General features: G+C 38.8%; 1 long non-coding RNA gene across 1 annotated transcript; it reads left to right on the top strand.

Annotated features, from left to right (window-relative positions):
- Positions 1-4761: 4761 nt before the first annotated feature.
- On the top strand, positions 4762-21082 carry LOC130157746 (uncharacterized). The gene is made up of 2 exons (XR_008825009.1): positions 4762-5795; positions 20860-21082. It is a non-coding gene; the product is annotated as an uncharacterized LOC130157746 (long non-coding RNA).
- Positions 21083-21763: the final 681 nt, after the last annotated feature.

The following is a 21763-nucleotide window of genomic DNA, read 5'->3' as shown; positions in this document are numbered from 1 at the left end:
CATATACCACGAATTGCAGCCAAACCAAGTTACGTGGCTCATCTCTGTTATGTGATCATTTCATTTGTTCATAATTAGTATGTCCTACATCCTGCAAACCCAAGCAACAGCATCTGAGAGCTTTTTTTCTCTTTCAGTAGTCAGTAAACAGGCATCTGGCTGAGACATGCTTGGCATTGTTTAACCAATAGACAGTTGTGTTTTATGGGATTGTGGCACACTGGGCCAAATTCCAGTCCCGCTGGAAATCCCTGGTCCCACTCCAAGGAATTCAGGATAAGGACAACAGAGACACTGGGGCCCAGTGTTTTTATTCTGGTAGGTGTATCCATCCATGTCTTATTGACAGCTCTTTGCTGGTCTATAGGACATTGCTCTAAAGCTGTTGGCTGTTCTGGCAAGTACAGTGTGGGCTTAGGTGCTCCGTGCCAGGCTGAGACAGAAGGTCATGAGGGAGCAACTCAACATCTAGTAACTAGCTTACTAACTGATCTACTAACTAAAGATGGTGCTTTTGTTTCCAAAACCTGTTTCTAAATAGCACCCAAAGATATTTTGGCTGCTTCTGCCCTTGGTATTTCTTATAGTACATGTAATCCTTGTACCAGTTTATTTGGTGAGCTGACCAGGATTCCTTAACAGGCAGCACATGACTGGAAAATGATGAAGAGGCCAACTGTGCTTCCAACTCGAGCAATTTAGGATGCGTTTTCACAATTGTCTATCTATTTTAGTAAAAAAAAAATAATGTAACCAACTAAGTAATATTATCCTCCTTTTGCATAGGTTTTATGTTATGCATTGCACTTAGCAAGGTTTTATACTTCATTTTACTTGTTGGAGGTAAACATCCCCTTATAATCCATGCTTACTAAACAACTTTTCCAAAATCCTTTCCCTCGTGTATTTTACAAGGACATCATTGACAAAGCCACTTGTTCTCCTGTTTGAGGCAGGAATTATCTCTTTACCTTTTAAAATGCATATGCTGCCAGGACCTGCTGTCCAGGTAAGGGATGAACATTAATACGAGAGGCCCCTTCTCCCAGGGTATATGAGGCGGGTCCCTGCCCAGGGCCGAGGGGGAAGCAGCAGGCGCCAGCCTGAGCCCAGCTGGGGCAGCCCTGGTGGGCAGCTGGGACCCCCCGGGGGGAAGCACTGCTGGAGCACAGCGGACAAGAAGACCTGGAGCCGCCTCCTCTCCCTTTCCCTCTCCTCTCCCTCTCCTCGCTGCTGCTTCCCACGCTTCTCCAAGTGACAGAAAATTTTCATTAAAAGGAATGCTGGATTCCAAAGCTCAGCTTCCTATTTGCATTCAAAGCCATTAATGAATCTATTTCATTATTTGAAATTTAAATGGAAATCATAAATTTCTCCAGAGGAAGGCCAGGAGAGAGCTGGAGATGTTTTGAATGTCCCCAAGCTCCTCGAGCTTTCTCGGGTTCATGGCTTTCTAGTGCGAACATGGTGATAGTTGCTTGCCAGCTAAATATTCTGTATGTTGCAGGAACATTTTTCTGTGAGGGCAGATGGTGTTCGATTGATAGTCAGAATAATACATGAACAGCAGAGATGATGTGGGTTGATTAAATAATTAGCATACTGTGACATTCTATTGCTTCACTGTAACTTAAAGCTAGGTCAAAATGTTGATCTATATTGCGCCTCCCCTCCCTCCTTTTTTTCTTCTGGTTGCTTTTACGTGCACTCCAAGGGAAAGTTTTAACAGAAATTAAATCATTTCTTGTTAGCAAAATGTGAAGATTTATACTTGGCCCTGCATGTTACAGAATAAAAGTAATAATATAAAGGAAACTAAATTTTGCTAAATGAATTTAGGTTGCCAGGCAACCAGTCATACCCAGTGTGGGATCTACTCGAGCGCTATTGAGAACAAATGGTTTAATACGTGGCACAGATCAGTGTTTAGACCAAAACAGATGCTCTCAGGAAGCCAGGGCAACGAGGACTAGCAGGAAGACTGAAGGCTGGTTTTCAGTCACCGTGTCCGTCTCAATAGCTCTTTGCCTTCGCGGTTCATTTGCACGTCCACCACAAGTCTAATTAGTTAATCTTATCGACTGTACCGCTTCCTGTGCCCCTGCTCTGTAGTTGTACAATAACAATAATTACAGGCAGTTTGCTGTCAACCGAGGAATAAACATAGAAAACATGCCCCTCTCAGCAGGGATATCATTAATCACTAAATACAACCCACTGAATTACTCATCCTCCTCTCTAAGTCCTGTTATCTATTTTGGGGTTTTGGAGACTTTGTGTGAATAAAAATGAAAAAGTTGTCCCTCTAACAAATCAGTATCCTTTAAAACGTTAGTGCTGACTAAAAAGAGAGCAGTATCCTTGGCTGCCACGTAAACAGTGGCCAGGGCGTAGGGTAGAAGTTCCCGTGGTGCCTCACGGGTTCGGGTGGCTGAGGCTTTGGATGGTGGTGCACCTCCACCAGGAAGGAAAATGAAAGAAATGAAAGAAGTTATCTGCTGCTCGGTCATTGTTAGTGCTTTCTGCAGAGTAGTCGTCTGGGTGTCCCCAGTGCTCAGCTCTAGTGTCTTATAATGTCTGGGAAGAGGCCCACTAAGCTGGTAAATCTCATTTTCTTGTTTCACTATGAAATTAATGTCTTGCTGCTGTCAGTCCTGAAGGTGAGGATCAAAATTTCATGTTTGAGAACAATCATGGCAAAATTGACCAGGGGAGGCAGTTCCTGACCTCTGCCAAGGTGGGCTGACACGGTGAAGGAAGAGCAATAGTGCTCCTGCAACAGCTTGAGAGAATTAATGTTCTCGCTCCAGCATCTATCTGGAGAAAAAAGTTTAGTGTTTCTGTGTCAAAGTGCTGCAAAAACAAACCGTATGAGAAATGCTTATGTCAATGGGTCACCCCAGAGATTAGACTTGGAAATCAAATTTCTTGATATGCTTTTGCTACTTTGGAGAACAAATGTTCAAAAGTGATATTAACACAATCCACTAAATTTATGTTGGGTTCTCTGAAAGATATTTTAATACAAATTCTATAGTTAACTATTTTTAACTATTTCAAACTTAAAATATTTGTGTTGTGTGGAAGTAAGAGTGTCAACTAAAATTATTATAAAAAGAAACCTTGCGTTTACAAATATGTATTGGCAAGGAGGAGATTTTTAATGGAAGAGGACTGATGGAGCCTTCCACTCTGCAACTCACAGCTCAGATCAAGACTGATTTGCCTCCTCCTAAAGTCTGCAGAACCTTTTGCTCCTGTGGTATGTGATGTAAGAAACAGGTGCTACTCCTGAAGACACCTTCTGCCTCCCAGATTTCTGGGTGAACCTTTATTTGGAAATTATGGTCTTTGATTCCTGTCCTAAACTGTTAGTATAATACTTGCCTTTTGTGCTAAACAGTTGCTTTGTTCTTCTAAGTGATCAAATTCCAATGCTGGGAGAAATTATTCCAGTATATTCCTGTTTCTCTTACAAAATATCACATAACTTAATAAATGCATAATTTTAGGGTCTCTGGGTAATTACTGCTATTATTATTTTTTAAAGTAGCTTATTAATACAAGCAGGCCAGGAGGCTGGAATTGTTGCCAATTTACGTCCTCCCTGCTCTCAAACTCAAGGAATGCCATGACGAAGAAACTGTCTTACTTGAGTAGAAACCCACAGCTGCATTTCAAAATGTAAGATAAATTGACTTAGATCGCATTTCATTTACTTGGTTCATTTATAAAATGCACTTGAAAAACATATTTGCTTAATGTAAAAGCTCAAAGTCAAATAAAGAGGAATGGATTGGATGAGAACAAACGTTTAAAAACTGGATAAGAACAAACATTTAAAAACTGGCATCCAGCTCAGTCACAGGCTGCAAATTGAGAGCCCTCCTAAAGTTCATATTCACCACGTGAGTTATAGGACTAATTTTCTCCGTACCCTAATGGAAGGAAGAAATGCAATTACATTCAGAATCCTCAGCAAGAACGAGTATAACTTTTCACCTAGTTATTAATGTTTACAACTGTAATCAGAGGGATTGTTTGGAAATACAGCAAATTCTCCTTCCTTCTTGACATCTGGAAGGCTTGAAAACACCAAGTATGAAGTGTTCGCTATCCATAAAACATTAACAGAAGTGGTCAGGTTTATACCAGGGTGCTTAGATGCAAATAATGAAGGGGCCAAGCTGTGAGTACAAAGCAGTTGATTTTTGAGTTGGAACAGTATTTTTTTACAGTTGGAAAAGTATTTTTATGGTGTTAAGCTTTGATTCTGAAGGCCTGGGAGGATTGTGGATACTCACATTCAGTTGAAAGTCAGTGGGAGTGGTGGCATGATTAGCACACTCTAACTCAGCTGGTGATGCTCATCTCAATTTTGCAACAAAACCCCAAACAAGCATACAGAATTACCTATCACAACATTCTTATCAAGCCTCAGATGTAAATGACTCTGTGCTCCCATTCTTTTAATTTTGCTTCATCAATTAACTATGTCCTTATAATAAAAGTCAGTGATCATCATATTAGTGGGATGTGAGGGTGGTTTAGGATGGAATAGTATCACTTTGTTTGAGGGACCCGAGACACACAATAATGCAATTATTATGCATATGTGTGGATCATAGTCCCCACAGGTAAAATGACAGCAACCGGCCTAAAACCCACAATTTTTTGCTATATGAGTGTTTCAGAAGTAAAGGGACGTGCTCATGCACTGTGTGACATTTAGTAAACTTTACCAGTTATGCTCCTTTAATCTGAAGAAAAGCTTAAGGGATGAAATTGATTAAAAAACTCACAAAGATTGCAGTTACTGTGTACATCCTTAATGATTCCTGGCCAGTCTCCATTTTCTTCTAGCTACTGATCAGATAAATCTGTTTTATTGGAGACCTTGTCTTGAGTTTATTTCCCAGTGGCAAAAATTCTGACACACAAAAAAAAAAGAATTAAAAACCCCCTACCCAACCCCACCCATTTTCCTTAAAACAAAAGCATCATTTTGAGCTTCCTGTGGGATTGGCGCTCATGTGATGCTTTTATGTCTCTTTCTCATACTTCATACAAATTATAGTGACAAGGTTTATTCTTCTTTATTGTATCTGCATATATTTTTTTCACCATTAATTTAGAATATTCCTGTTCAGCTACTGCAAATGTTCCTTGCTTGGCAACCCCTTTCTTATTTCCGATTAATTGTTTGTATGAATTATAAAGGAGAGGTTGCCATCTTCCATTACAAAATATGCTCAACCAGCAGTATCAATAAAACCTGCTAAAAAAACAAGGGAATTTTTAAGGTTGCTTTCTGGACTTTAGCATCCATATTCTGATTTACTGAGAAGGTAAAAGATGTGTATGAAGCATATGGGTGATGTACTGTTCTGAAAGATGCTGTGACTAGAAGTGCTGAAATATGAGATGCTGACTCAAAGGTGAATTTATATATACCATTATATTTGTTTGGGTTTGTTCCAGCTAGTGGTGGCATGAATTTAAAAAGCCACACTTTCTATCTGGATGAAAGAACAAAAACATTCAAAGCCACCTTCAACTTGTTGCCTTTCTTTGGCATTGGCAAATACTCATTTTTTCCAGTTAGAAATATAAAACTTCACAGTGTTTAGTATGTGCAGTACAAAAATACTTTTGAAGCTCTTGCTATGCAGGAAAGTATTCAGCTTCCTCTCTGAACTTGCCCATGGACTTCATGAGAAGAGGAGCAGCTTGATGGTCCTGGTGATCCAGTCCTGCTAGACATCCCACCGGATAGCAATGGAAAGCTTCCAAAGGTAAACTTAATGCTCCCTAGTTGTTTCAGCTTCATGCAGCTCTAGTCTCCCTGAATAATTTAGACATGTTTTAAATTACTCTTATTGCCAATGGTCTTGAAAAGGAAAATGAGTAGTTGGTCTGGTGGGGCCCCAAAATATCCTAGTTGTGTCCCTGGACATGTCTCCATTCATTCCCTCTCTGCTAGCAGGGTGGCACAAGGCTTCCTTTGCATGTTTGTGCTCAGTTTTGTGTTCAATAGCAAGCAGAAGTTTATTTTAGTGTATCAGAGTAGATACGCTGATGTCCAGGAGAAGGATACACTCTTTTGAGTCTGTACTGCGTTGTACTTGAACCTGTTTCCCCTCTGGAAAATTTGCTTGAACAAAGATGGCAGGTTAGGTCCCCCATTAATAGCTGTACTTTGGGTCTGCATTGCTCTGCAATGCCTTTAGCTCTCCCATTTTCTATTTGTGCATTTAATTATTCATGTGCTATTCATCCATTTTTGCTAAGTTGAATTAAAGATGTTAAAGCCTAAACGTTACGGTTTTTGTGGTTCTGGAAAATGAAGTGTTTCATAATGATAAATAATACCAAAATTTATATGTTATAGTTACTTTTCCATGGTGTAATTATGATTTTATTACTAATATCTCCAGTGCAGTCTAAATAAGTTGTATAAGTTTAGTGTCTGCAAACACGAAACCATTTTCTTACATGAGTTTAGAGGATATTTTTTTTTTCAGACCTCTGCATGTGAGCTTGATACAAATGCTGTGCTGGTGCCAAACTGATGTTTGAACTTGTAGAGTGTGATTGAAGGAGAAAGACCAAGGGATTTGGAATTTGCTATCTAAAATGAAATTTGAATTCAGTCATATATTGTACTTATAACATTTCATGTCAGTAGCTTCAAAATTAAGTATATAGCAATAGAAGCTTTCCATTAATAAATCTCTATTAATCAAAAAAGCTGGCTTTATTTCTCATCATGATAATGAGTTTTAAAAATTATAATGACCTAATTTTAATGATTTTATTGACCTGTTGATTTTCAAAAAACCAGGATAGCAAACACATTTATTGCATGAATAAATTGCCTACACAATACCTGCAGCTTTTTGTGTTCTGCATGTTTGAAAAAAAAACCCCAAAACCAACTCAGGCTTTTCATGTCAGGGTAAATTGATTTCCAAAGCATGGATTTTGACCATTAGTATCTAAAGGTGACTGAAGAAAGCGTCCATGTACACAGAGATTAGTGTAATACAAGTCTCTAGAAACAGGTATATTTCACAGGATGCTTTGGGATATTGAAAACTGATAAAGGTTTTTAAGACATCAGTCCCCCCAAATCAATGCTGCCATATGATTTTAAGACTTATTTCTTGCTCTCCATAAAGATTTTACTAGAGATCTTTTCAGCCTGGGACAGTCCTATCATTAATGTTACCCTCGGTGATATGTTGTCACAGGGTAGTGGAGCTAGTAGAGTGAAAGAACAGTAAACAGCTGGTGGCATACGCTGGAAAGCAGCCATCCATTAATGAATCCACACATATAAACACCTTCAATAACACTGGGAGATGAAGATGTGTTCACTGCCCAGGAGAGGGGAGCTCAAGCAGAAATGCATATGTAACGCAGCTCATGTAGATGTAAAGAAATAGGAAACTAAAAATCTTTCTCACAAATTCTTTCATAGGGTAAACCATCAGCTTCATGGAGCCAGCATCTCCTCAGGATCTCACTTTCTCTACTCTTTAATGGATTACTTTTCTCTATGTTTTTAGTATGTATCTTGGATTAGAAACTATACGATAAGATAAAAAGGGAAAAAGTTGCAAGCAAGGAGAGGAATTCACTTCAGAGTGAAAGTAACTTGTGCATAAACAAATTGATGCAGATCTGGAGGAACACATTCTCTATTTTTCTGGTTTCTTGTTTTAGACTTCATGGACTGTACTGTGTTTGGAAACAATACATAATTGATGAGCTATAATACCGACTTGATACTTTTCTGGCACTCTTTGCATACAGTTGGTGAGTGAGATAAATTGTTTCACTAAGAGCTGGGAGGTGACAAAAGAATTGGTGGCTGCCCCATTCACCGTGAACCCCACAAAAGTTGGGAATTATATTTCCAAGTATTAGTTCTGCGTGTCTGGGGAAGATTCGGTCACTCTGATGTCGTGCACACAGACCGAATAGCTTTCAAAAGACCCAGGTATGAATACATAAAGCAATGTTATCTGATCAAGCAGAAGATCGATTTCTAATTCAATACAAAGCTCCTATCTCAAATAAATACTTTAACTGCAATCATCCCAGTACCTGGGAATGATAGGTAGCCTGTAGGGATCACATTGACAAATATGTTCCCTGTATTATGAAGTGGCTTAAATCTGGGACAGTGCTTGCAACAAGTAACGTAAAAGAAAGCTTTTTATAACAAAGTAAATTAAAGGAGGGTCAGATTCAGGTATGAATAACTATGTTATCCCAGGGGAACTGTAATGATTCTTTCGGTTATTTGGTATCATTTAATTACAAGAAAGGCTGTGTAGAATAACATCGCAGAGCATAACTTTTTTTAACAAAAAAAGTGGACTTAGGACATCTTCTGTGGGCACCATATGTGCAAGCTCTCTATAACAGGCTTGTGCTTAGGTTAGGAAGGCCGGCTGACTCCTGGAAGACAGAAGGTAATGCTGCTTTTTTGGAGATTGTCCTTTTATTTGCAGAAACAGTTGTCTTGGGATTTGGCAGTGGCATTCTTTTCTACCCGTCTAATTTGCATCTCTGGTCTGTGTTTTCCAGGGTGCAGCAGCTCCTTTCTCAATTACTTGTCATGCATAAAAAATGCTATGGAAAAGGTGAAGGGTGTAAAACAGAGGAATGAAGTGGCGGGGAGGGGGACTGGAAGTGGACACCCAGGGGTTATCAGTAGGAAAATGACTGCACATGAAGGACAAGCAGGTTGAGAGAAAGATGTGTTCCTGTCCCCAAAACAGTTTTTAGTAGCCTTGAGGATAAGGACAGAGTGCCACTTCTCTCTGGGCATTACAGAAAGAGATTCTTGAGAAGGAATTCTGCTATATGTGGTGAATTGAAGCTTAAAGGCATTGATTTAAGTATTGCATAGCTTACTTGTGATGCATGGATAAGTTTCTAACATCATGTTACAAACGCTGTTACCTTGTGTAGCAGAGTTAGCAATCAGAAACTCATTCTGGAAGCCATTTTACACATGCTGCATGTTTTCTTGTCGTTGTAGCCTTTGAGCGCATTAGTGTTTTACTGGAAGTTTTCCATTAGGAAAATATTTACAATCTTAATTCTAACATAATTAAGTGCTTTGCTTGGGAATTTTCATGGTCACTAATTAGGTTAATACTGATCATTAGAACATGAACATAATTAGTTTTCCATACTATTAAAATTAATCACATGTTTAAAGTTAAATTAAATCAGCCAACAGTGAGAATGAACAATGGCCGCATTTCTGATTTCACAGTCTCAAGGTTTCCCAAATAAAAACTCCACTTCCTTAATAGAGACGGACCATGTGTGTTTCAGTAACTATCCGTCAGTAACGAACTAATTAGAGGGTAAGGAAGAACCAGAGATGACATTCCAGAAGATGTGAGAGGATAATTTGCTCTTTTCTGGGATGCCAAGGGAAATTTGTTTTTACTTATAGGCTTTTGCTTCTTCCTCACTGAACAAAAATAAGCAAGGGAGCCTGAAGAGCCGATCTCCCTCACCCGTGCTCAGCAAGAGGTCCTCCGGCTCTGTTGGCTTCCTCACCCCATTTGGGAAGTAGCGCTTCTAGAGATGTTTTCTGCACCTGTGCGTGGCGTTGCCTGGGCAGCCCTCCGCTGAAGGGCTGTACCAGTTTCCACAAAAAAAGGCAGCGGTGTGCCCTCTCCTGCAGATTGCTAATTGGCCTGCGCCCAGCTTTTATGGTAGGGTTAGGGCTCTGGGGTATTTTTGTTGGTTGGATCAGGTGGATACATCTAGGGGGCTGTCAGGCCAAAAAGGATCAGCAAAGCTAAATGTTGTTGCTTTAGGACAGTTCCTATCCTTACGCTTTCTGATCCTTCAGCTTCCTAGACTGGGGAAAGAGTCAAGAACTCAAAATCCACCGCTTCCCAAGGTCTTTCCCTGCAGGAACTGGAATGAGAAAAGCTTTAGAGCTTCAGAGCTCTTTGCATGTGAGCCTCACCACGTAGTTCTTTCCATTGGAGGTGGGGAAATGACACCCTGGATTTAATAGAAAATGTAATTAGGGTTAACCTAGATTTAAATAACTGTTCAACTATTAAATAGCTATTACCATGCCCTATAATTTGCTATCAGAGAAATACAAATATGTGTCAGTGCATCAATTCATGAGAACACATATTGGAGGCTGATTGTTTACTGTAGTTCCCCCCCCCAGAGACCCAGGAGGTTTTTGTTCTTATATTCCAAACCACCGTGTTTGCGATAGCCTCTCTGTTAGCAGCAGTAAACTAAGGTGGATGCTGGCAGAAACATAAAGACATATTAATTTGGCATTTGCAAAACAGATTTACCTTCAATGATGCAAAATGGAATATACCCAGAATCAAATCTCTGTACATTTTTATGTATTTTTATTATAACGATCACATCCTACTTCTATTGAAGATTCCAGATTTCAATGAGCATTGGATGAGCAAGTTCTTTTGGCCTGAGCTCCAGAAGTGCACCACCATCAAAAAAATACATGTTATTAAGAATAAATGCAGTCAAATGTAGCCTTATGTAATTCTTTTGCAAACGGACTCCCTGTGTAAGTACTTGGAAGTTGTTAAGTTTATTAACTTTGTCTTCCTGAGCTGTAAAAGGGTCCCACAATAGCAATTTCTCTCAGCTTGCCAGGCGTTGAAATTAACTACAGAAAGCTATGTATCAGGTGATTCAAAAGAAAGCAGCATCTAAAGACATAGTGACTTTTTATGTGCATTAATTACCTCCAACAAGAACTGACTATCAGGTAAATATAATCCACAATATTTTTTCCCTTTTTAGATGAAAATACATCAGTTTTAGTAGTTCTATAAAATATTGATCCTGGGATAAAATTCAGGAGGTAGGTCTAATCTGTGACTGTTTTTACATCAAGTAGTCCTTGATTTCGAGAACACCGTCACCGTGTATTGAGAATATGGTTTGAGCTGTCTTTTTAACACGACGGTTCTTTGCATGCAGATTAAATTTCTTGTCTTGGCATTTATTCTTGTGCCACCAGCATCAAAACAGAAACTGCAAGCATTGTAACGAAAGAAAAATGATTTCTTTTCCCTGCAGGTTCTGTAATTGCCTTTGTGTCCTTTTTGAACTTCTGTTCTGCAACTCCTCAGAGCCGGTCCCTGCCATGAACAGCAGTTCACTACTCTGAACTTCTATGCCTCCTACAGCAACAGGACCTTAAAACGCAGTGGAAAAACTCTGATATGGAAAAATTCCAAATTGCGTGGTAGCAAATAAACTCATTATTTCTCTCCTTTCACATTAATAGATTCTGTACTCGGAGCTTAATTCTGTTCGCTGCCCCAAGCAAAACTGAGGGTGTTTAGCAGAGGTATACTGTGTTGGTGATAAAGCCGCCCCCGATCCTTTCCCAGGTTGGGCAAAATTAGCATAAGTACTCCATGCACACAGCTGCAGCCTTCAGCGTGCAGGAGCTTCTGCAACAGCTTCCCTTCCCCAAGAGGGGATTTTGCCAGTGGAATGACACTGGCATGGATTCATCAACCATACGCCTCCTCTTGCTTCCTACGCACTCTTTTGTGCTGTCACCATGGATCAGCGTAGGAGCGCAGCTTCACAGGTCAAAGCCTGGTTAGACTCTGCTGAACAAGCTTCCTAAGTGTTGTTCTCTCCCTGTCCCCAGACAGCAGAATGTATTTCTTTGGGCAAAATGTAAGCCAGATGGGATAATGTGTTTGGAAGCTTGAAAGTCAGATCCTTTGAATATTTTTGCTTTATGATCTTAATTTATGCACATATGAAAGTGAAACATGGCTTTTTTTTTCCTTTCTCTCCTTGTCTCTTTCCTATTCAAAGCATTTAAAAAAATCACTCTTCCAATAATGTTTTAAAAATTGTTTTTGAAATCAAGAAAATTTGGAAAGACAACCCATGAAAAACTGTTCTGACAAGCAATTTTAAAACAAACCATGAGCTTCATTTTTGCCCCCCGATCAGCTCTATAAGGAATATGTGTTTAAAAAACGTTGATATGTCTAGCATAGCATGAGCAGCGTGTGGTAGAGCTGGCAATAAAACACAGCTCTCCAATGCCTGCCCAGTTCTTTACTGAGAAAACAATTCTTTCTCTCCTTACAGCTCCTCATCTATTACAGTGTGCATCTTACATTTTTTAAAATAAAGGATATGAATTTTACAGAGGAGACTTTCCTTAAAAAAAAAAAAAAGCATGATTCTGATTTAAGAGCTCTGTTCAGCCTGTGCTCTGAATCAGAGAAGTCTCCAATGAAAACAAGCATGCATCAGGAAAGCAAAGATCCATTCCCCATGTGTTTTGGTGCCTTCGGTTACTTCAGAACAATGTGGGCACATTTAATGAAATGCACCGACATTTTAAGAGCAAACTCCCAGATTCTGCTGCTTCTGTGCAAATGGCAGTTTTCTGTGGCTTCCACAGGGGACCACAGAAGTATGTCGGATTTAGGCTTTGACTTGTTACAAACCCCTGTGCTCAACCAGGGAAGCAGTAGCGCCCATAGACAGGGGAAAAGTAAGCATTAATAGATTAATGTTATTGAAACAACCTTTTCCCCTAAGCAGGCTCTCACAAAGGACAAAAATGTTACTCTTAAAACTGAGAGTAAAGATGGAAAATGTTCGGCAAATGTTTCAAATCTGGCAACTCTATAGGCAATTGAAAACAAGATATTATACGTAAAGTTGGGCAATGAAAATAATGGAGTGTGAAAAGGCTCACCCCATTAGAGTTATTACTAAAAAGGCTGTATGATCATTCTCAGGCAGTGACGGCAAAAGTTTGGTTATTTCCTTTCCAGAAGCAGAAAGTTTTAGAGGGTTGGTATTTAACTTTGATGTTATGGCTCAGTGCATTTTTTTTACACAATGATACATCTATCATTGGAGTCACTCAGAACTGTTCTCTGCCTACTGAGTATCAGCACGTAATTGCATACTTTCTGTTCAATCAGGAATTGCTGGCTCATTTAGGACACTGACTAGTATATTATCTTTAAAAATAAATGATCATTAACTCAGAAGATAAATTATATTAATTTTGCTGATCTGACTTGTCTGATACAGTTGTAATATGCTGGCTTGAGATAAATGCAGACTTTTGGAAGGTCAATATATTTTGTGGCAAAACCTGTGAGTGGGACTTGTACAGCATGGATCTTTTTTTTCATAAAGCTGGATTATCTCTGCTCCTTAATCATATCATTTAGGCACATAATTCTGCTGAAAATCCCCAGTATAAATACCTGCAGACAAGGTACTTGCAGTTAAGGACTTTCAACTGTTGGGGCTGTAAACCTCTCCTTAAAATTATGGAAACTTCTTCTATGTAAACAGGATACTTTATTCATAGATCACAGGTGAAGCCTTGGTCTCTAAGCTGTGCCCAAAGGTACGTTATTACCAGCTCGAAGTAACTCAACTAGAGGCATCCAATGACTTGTTCATGCTCATACAGCAGGTTAACGGCAGCACTGGGGATACCAAGTCTTATGACTTCAACCTTGTGCTCGGTGCGTTAGATCACAAGTGTCTTGCTTATATCGCTGTATTTTCTGAAAGGTTTTTTTTTGTTGTTTGTTTGGGTTTTGGGGTTTTTTTTTGTTGGTTTTGGGGTTTTTTTTGTTTTTTGGGTTGTTTTTTTTTTTTTTTTAATCAGATGCTTATAAATGAAGTTGTTGGCTGTAATCAGAAATGTATTTATCACTGAGTCTGGCTCACAACCAAGCACACTTATTTTTGCAAGAGGACAGCATGTTCCCCTCATTCCAAGGAAAAGTGAGTGGCAGGAGGGTATGTTGTGATTTTTTCGTGACCCGTTGTCCTCTGTTGTGTCACTATTGCAAAAGGCAATTAGTTTCCTAATTCTCATTTGGTGCAACAGCATTGACTTCAGTGAGCTGTATTTTAAGTATGCTGATAAAATGAAGCAGGGTAGGTTTATAAACCCGGTGACTAATCGGAAGAAATAATCCTAATGGTCATGTTTTATAACTGAGGAAGGATGCAAAGACAAAAACCCACACGGCTTATGCTTCAGTAATTGTCAGGTACCCTAGCTACATTATTTTTTTTCATCAAGCAAGAGTATTTTGTGGTCTATAACCTATCACATTGTCAGGATGTAAGCTCTAACCTCTGTTTTCTGTGCTGTCATGGCTTCCACTTGGATACTGGCTGTCTGGACTCAGGCAGATTTGCCTTAACTAAGAGAACTGTACTCTGTGCCAAGGACAAGGTCTAGTAGTACTGGTCACTTGGATGGATTAAAGGATGTCACTGGTCTGCTAGATTGAATATACTGGATTTCTGTTTGTCTGTCTGATAGCAATATTAACATATAGTTGAGTGGCAGAGTGTTTCCATGCTACACCAGGCCCTGTATATTATCTCCTCTTAGAGTTTGTATATTAATTCATTTAATGTAAGTCTATGAATTTGTGTAAGTTCATTAATTCATTTTGTATATTAATTCACAGCTCATGAATTGTGAATCTTATCAACTTCAGTAGCTAAATAAGTACTTGTTTCTGTTTCAAACCATGTTTTAGACTAGAGACATGTAATAAAAATACCAGTGCACTTTTCAGAAAAAAATACTAACCCAAGGGATCTCAGCCACCAGAGAAACACTGCTGAAGATGAGATCTGTTTGAAAATAGATTCCCTAATGGCTTATGGAAAAAAACTTATCCAGAGAGAGAATGAACAAAGCAAAATTTTTTTACAATGGTGTCATCTTCCATGTTATGAATTGCCTGGTATCAGTGTCACTGTGTTATCAATACCTTGAAATACAACTTGTAATGTGTAAGTTTACATCCCAGAGTTGTGCCTTGCTTTAATTAGTGTGAAAAAAATCTACTCCACTGGATTTTCATGGCTGGGCAAAGTGACCATAGTACATCTAGACCACCCAGCAAGTGCCTTCTAAGGGATATAGAGCCCTGCTTCAGAGAACACTGCTCCTTAGCCTCATAAAAATCTTGTAAGCTATTTGTGACACCAAAATTCTTGCCACTAGGTGATACAGAAAAACCTGTACCAGGGCCCTGTACCCTGCATAGTTCTCCAACATGTTCCCAGCAGATTTTTCACCCTTAACTACCTTTTCATACCGTCATGACATGTCCAAAGGCATGCAGCACCCACACGCATATTGATAAATACCATGAATACACACTCTGATGGACCGCATGTAGCTCTTATGTTATTTGAGACATTCTGAGTAGAAAAAAAACCTTGTGTACAATAATAATGCCTTAGGAGCACACAGGCACTTCATGAGACCAAAAAAGAACCCAGGGCCATGCACAGTGTGGAGACATCCAGACTACGCCAACCAACACCAGAGCCACAGGATGGTCCCTGGGCCTGTTTTATTGAGCAATGTTGTTACAGCTTCTGTATCATTGTTATTTATCTGCAAAATAAAGGAAATTTCATATCCTTACCTTGCAATAGTATTGTGGAGATCAATACAATTAAGATGTAACCAAAGGAACTTGACTTCTCTTTGACTAAAATATTCTATTATGCAACAAATGATTAATCTCATTAAATACTTTAAAGGAGGGCCAGATCCTGTCCTAAACTACAGTGATGTAATTCCAGTGGAGTACTTTTCTCTTTTGGAGAGTCACAGGCTGAAGTTGGAAGAATATCAAAGGTGAGACTTGGAAGTGGGTTCAAATGAAATGCAGAGCCAAAGAATGACCTCCCAAGGGCACTAAGTGTGTGTAGAAGAGAGGGAATGAAGCACACAGATGATAACCAGCAACAGGGACCAATGCCTTGGGGAGAATTGGCAAAGAAAATGGTGGTGGAGAATACAGCTTTTACTTGGACAACCTCTTGGACTGAAAACAATTTTGGGAGCCAACAAGAACTGCCAAGGCAAAGTAATTGTGTAGATTGAGATTAGCAGTGGAGAGATTCCAGATGCAGCATAACATGTAGCAGGAAAGAATGAAAAATAAGTTTAATATTGGAAACGGATGAAGAAGGCAGAAAGTTAAAAAGCACCACTGTAGGCAGCTGTTGCTTCACAGTTTTAAGGATATTGTAATTAAACCCCCCAGCACAGCAACTTGTTTTTTAGGATATTTTGTTTAAGTTTTGTAGTGGATTTGTGAGTATTTTTTGCATTTCCTTTGAATTTTCCATTACATTTTTCCCAAAGGTACCTTGCGTACCTACCTCTCTTAGAAAAGTTGTGAGTATTAGATGGACATTTAATATATCTGAAATTAAATACTGTTCCATTTCAATATGACTATTTTAAGCTTTTTGGAAAGTGGAGAACTTAAGATACATGTTTTTGTGAAAAACACTTAGATGGCTAAAGTAAATTTATGCCTAAGTCAAATACATCAAGCAGAAATAAAGGTTTTAAAGCTATACAGCTAATGCATTACTGCCCCTGTCATATGTTTCCATTCATTACAAACACACCTCATCCATTCCCCTACCAAATGAATCTTGCTCTAGTGCCATCATGCCCTGGCAGATGTGCCCAGTGCCAGCATCCCTGGGAGAATCATGTTTACTTATCTGCTGTTCTAGGATTGGAGCTATTTCTCTGTAGGCAACTTCTCAGTTAAATGTAAGTTTGCAGTCTTCAAATTCTTTATCACCATGGGGTTTTAGTAGCATCAGAGGATAATTCAGGCTGGAAGGGAATAAAGGAGGTCAGATTAGACTATATATCACTTCGCTTCTTCTAATGGAAGAAGCTGGGTCTTGGGGAAGGAGAAAGCATGTTAGTTGATCGGCTTTTAAACAGCTTATTTTATGTATTTCAGTTGCAAATTAACCTCAGATTAGTTTGTTACTGCGTTTTCTTTTTTTTATCATTTCTGTCTCTGTTAAGTTCCCCATCGATGAGCGTTTGCATTTCAGATATCTTTGTGGAAGTTTCTGTTAAACAACAGCCAGACTGGAAGTTGGGCAATTTTTATAGTAAGACGTTTAAGGCAGCTAATATAAATTGGTTTTGATGAACTAATTCAGCAGCTTTTTATTAATTACCTTAAAAGATGTAGATAAAGGCTGCATCCTTCATACAAACAATACTTTAACTTCGTGATTCTACTACAGCTCTTCTGCAGGATTCTCAATCTTTCTGTAATGATATAAAGGAGTAGTTTTGAAAAGAACGGGGACTATACTTCCCGTTCCATATAATGTGGTTTTTTTCCACAGAAGGAACTCTTTTAATAAGGCAATAGAAATGTTAATCAAAAAATGTATTTAAATAGGATCCTGCATTTAACAGTAATTTTAACAATTCTGCAGGTTGCATACATTTTTAGTAAAAATGTTTCTTTAGATTCAGTAGTGTCATTAATGCATCAATAGAATATCTGTGGTGCCATCAGAATGAATGACATATTCTGGTAGTTATTTTAAAAGTAAGAACAGAACATATGTTCAGAAACAGCATTAAGAACAGCTTTGCTAAGTCCAAAAATGAGAGCAGATCATATGTTGCTGTATACCTTTGGAATATTTGAAATAATTAAAAGGTCTGCTAAAGCTTTTATCAGTAAAAAGACGCATGAAATTAGATGGATGCAGGCTTTCGAACCCGTATTACTTCAAAAATATTTTTTACAATACTGCTCCTAGGGGATAAGTCCAATGGGAAAATACTGAGTATTCCACAGGCTTGAGCTCTCAGCTGTGCAAGAGCATACACAAAATAAGTCACTGCAATTAGAAAGAAATTAAACGCAGTTTGTATACCCTGCACAAGCCTCCCCGTAGGAACAGTTAAGGGTACCAGTTCATTCCAGAGAGACCCTAAGAGGTCTGGCTGCAGCTACAGCCTTATCTGGTTGCTACGGGGACAGTGTTTGTCAAGCACTTTCTTTTGTTAATAGATACTGTCATCCTTCTCTACAGAGACCAGTTTCTCCTCCTCTACATGCAGAGCAGCTACACAAAAGTACCAATCCAAAAGTGGTGGCTTCAAGCTAACCAGGTTACAGGTGGGAGGGCAGAGAAACAAAGCAGAGGATCAAAGAGTGCACTAACGGCAATTAGAAGGAGATGAAGAGTGAGAACGAAGGAAGCTGTTTCATGGCAACGGGAATGACATTGTCAAGGTTAGCCAAGAACAGCAACCGTGGGTAGATTTGGCCAGGGCTAGTCAATAAAACAGGGCTGGCATACGTGCTGTAAGTAACTAACACCGTAAACCACTTTGAATTTGTTATCATTACCCCTTTCTTGGGAGGACAATTAACTCCCTGTGCCACCACCACCGCCTATGTATGCACCATTTTTACGAGCTACCTGGGCCATAGGGAGATGAATCTTTCCCACTCTCATATTCTCAAGTGCCAGTTGGTGAGCAAACAGCTGTAAGAACACCCTGATAGAAAAACCTTTGTACCGTTCAAGCAATTTGAGATTAAAATGTTTTAGTAACCAACACTGTGACAACTTTAACTCTGCCTCTGTGTAAGTTACAGTTTTACAGCTTCATGCAGCTCAGTCTCCATCCAAACCATTTTGCAGCCTTTCTATCAGATCAGGTCGTGAGAGCAAGGTCGTTCATTTTGTGCTGGCATGAACCAGACCAGTAGGCTCTGTTAGCATCCAGGATCTTGATCTTTCTAAAAATAGCCCTCTAGGAGAGGTGGATTGTATCTTCCCATCCCCTTTTAATATTTTAAGTATGAATAATGGAAATTGAATTTGGGTTTGCTCCATGGTATTACCTTTGATGGCTTTTTGATGAAGAAGTTTTATTCCGTAAAAAAAAAAAAAAAAAAAAGACTTTCTGAATGGTTGTTTGTTCATCCCACACATCCGCCTGTTTTCACATCATTATTGTATGCTATGGTTTCTCTAATTAGAGGTCCATATAACTGTTCTGTAAGAAAGTACAGTAATTCCCATACACTTGTATGTTAGGAGATTCATATGTGTTACCTCTCTTTGAAAAAACAAGGCTTTTTTGTTGTTGTTAATTTGTGTTAAATTGTATGTTTTGTTTTGTAAGTGTAGCTGAATGGCTCATTTTTCATTTTTTGCTGGAGTTGTGTAGGCCATTTGCTGGGTTTTGACATTTTTAGCCTGATTTCCCAAGCAAATGAGGCTTATGTGAACATGTTCTCTTTGTCAAATGCTTCTATCTGTCAAAGCTGAGGGAAGCTTCAGCTTCGAAATGGTTGGTCAAGTTCATCAAGATCCCAGTAATAATTAGGTTCCTTCTGGTTTCATGGAAACTAACTTCTGTGTAGAGGAAAGAGAATGAAATTAGTCCCGCCATTGAAGAAAAGGGCAGGAGAATGAATCAATGATGACAGTTCAGCACTTATACTTTTTGTTAGGCAGCTTCTTGACTGTTCAAACAGCATGTGCAAAGATCTGGAATAATCGCTACATGTCCTGTTATCACTGGGGATATAACAGAGGGTGCGATGGGGGTGAGCTAGGGATGTCCCACTGAGGAGGGATGGAGGTAAGTGGTGAAGAACTGCATCTGCCAGAAACTCACTTCACTAGTTCAGTTTCTCATGGAAGAACTGGCATGTCTGCATGGATTTGGGATTAATTTGGCACAGGATTTTTTGGCACAGTTTTGGTTTATGTTTTTTGTCATTTGTACGAGCACATTGCTCATTGATAGGCAGACTTCTTTGGAATTGCACTTAGCAGTGCTAGCTGTGTCTTCATGGTGCTTTTGTTTTGGAATGGTGCAAGGCAACACAGTGGAATAATGTTTACTTTAGTAACTGGAGCCAGTTAAGATTTTTACAAGTGTATCAATAAGAGTCATTATCTAATTTATCCAGCTTTGAAGTCTGCGCTAACTGAACATCAGCTAGAATAATTAGGCACCAAAAATCACATTTTTGTTTATGTTTTCATTTTTTGTTTCTGTAGCAGATGCATTGCCCCTAGATTAACAACGTGAAACTGAACAAAAATCTTTGCTCTTTGCCTTAGCTCATAGGATCTTTTCCAGCTGTATCCCAGTTGGAAATCTGACCTTGTGGAGACCCAAATTTGGCAGAAGGAAGGTGCTGCTGGAAATATTATTTTCCAGTTTCTCAATCATTTATTCGTGAATACAAAGTTACACAGTGAGTGGTATTTGGCCAAATCATTTGCTTCAAGATTCAGCTTTATGATCCTTTTCCAACAATTGCAGACTTGACGGTATCTGGTAGACCGCTCTTACCAGATGTAGCTATGCAATTTCTGTCAGAGGGCCCAGGCTGTCTTTCCTAGCTTTCAAAAACTATGAGAAGCTAAGTAAGAGTCACAGATTATTTACTTGGTGCCAACAACTTGGTAATGCAAACCTTAATATTTAAAGGTCAGGTATTTAATGTCCTAATAAAGAACACTTTGTGTGAGAAACTAATCTGGATGGACGTTAAGTTGCAAATCTGATTGGCAGCATTCACAAAATTGCTGCCAGAAATTCTTGTGGAAAGTTGTTAACTAAGATCCCAGTTCAGTTAGGGCATAGCACTGTATTCTAATTCTTAGTCACCTTTTCATCTGCTTGGAGATATCTTCGGGAGATATCTCTTGAAGTTGTTTCAGAGGTTACATTTTAACAGTATCGGTTAGAGCTTTTGAGTTTAGCTGTTTGTCTTTTCATTTCAACATTGCCACACCACATTTTTTTTGCATTCTTATAAATAATCTGCAAGGGTAGAATACCCTAGAACTGCACATCATCTGCTTCTTGCTGGGACTTCTGTAAGGCTCCTGGTTAAAAACACAGAATTTCAGTTTTGTGGGAGTTTTGATCTGTTCTTTCAAAATCTGTTTTCATTCCAGATTGAAATACACCAGAGAAAAAGCACACAAGGAGGTGCGGGTGCGCACGCACACATACACTCTTGGAACACACCATTAAGTGAAACTTCAGCAAAGGGTTGAGTTTTCGAACTGAAAGTTTTTGTACTGATAAAGTCAAGATGGTTCATTTGAATGTCAATATTATGTTAAAATATAATATGAAGTAAAAAGGCTTGAGATTAAATGGTTTTATTTTCTGAAAGACCTTGCATATGCTCTTAATTTTGCCCCCCTCTCCAACAGCATTTCAGTGAAATTCTTTTTCTGCAAAGTACCTACATCTGAATGAAATGGCAACATTCCACTGGGAAATGTATATCCAGCTGTTTGAAACTTCCTTCCACTGTTTGGTTATTTATGAACTCATATTGTTCACATCATGACAATTATAGCTTATCTGTCTGGCATCTTAATTAGCAGATTACTAATCTAGGACTTAAACCTTTCTGACCTTTCTGTTTGCTGTGTCTACTGTGTTTTCCAACCCTACATTCATAAATGCAATGGTTTTCATATATTTTAAGTCTCCATTAAGCATAGGGTCTTTTAATCCTATCTGTTTTAATACTAAAATTATGGGCAAGGTGGAAGAGAAAATCCAAATAGGTTTAGCATGGATCATGCCTTAAAAGTGCGAAGAATCAGTTTATAAGAAGGATCAGATAATTTAGAATTATGAGGTAATCTCATATAGAATATTTGCTGGTTTTGAGAAAAATCAGTGCAGAGTTCTACTCAGAAAAGCAAATATTTTTATATAAAGAACACACACAAAAAATGTATATAAACAATGGCCTTAAGATTCGTTAAACAAACTTGGTCTTAAAACGGAATTATTTCCTATGAGATATATAAATATACTGTACCTCATACATATACTTAC

This window comes from Falco biarmicus, chromosome 12 (assembly GCF_023638135.1).
Source record: "Falco biarmicus isolate bFalBia1 chromosome 12, bFalBia1.pri, whole genome shotgun sequence".
NCBI classification, from domain to species: Eukaryota; Metazoa; Chordata; class Aves; order Falconiformes; family Falconidae; genus Falco; species Falco biarmicus.
Note: the sequence above shows the minus strand (reverse complement) of the source record. Positions and strands in the feature narration are given on the sequence as shown.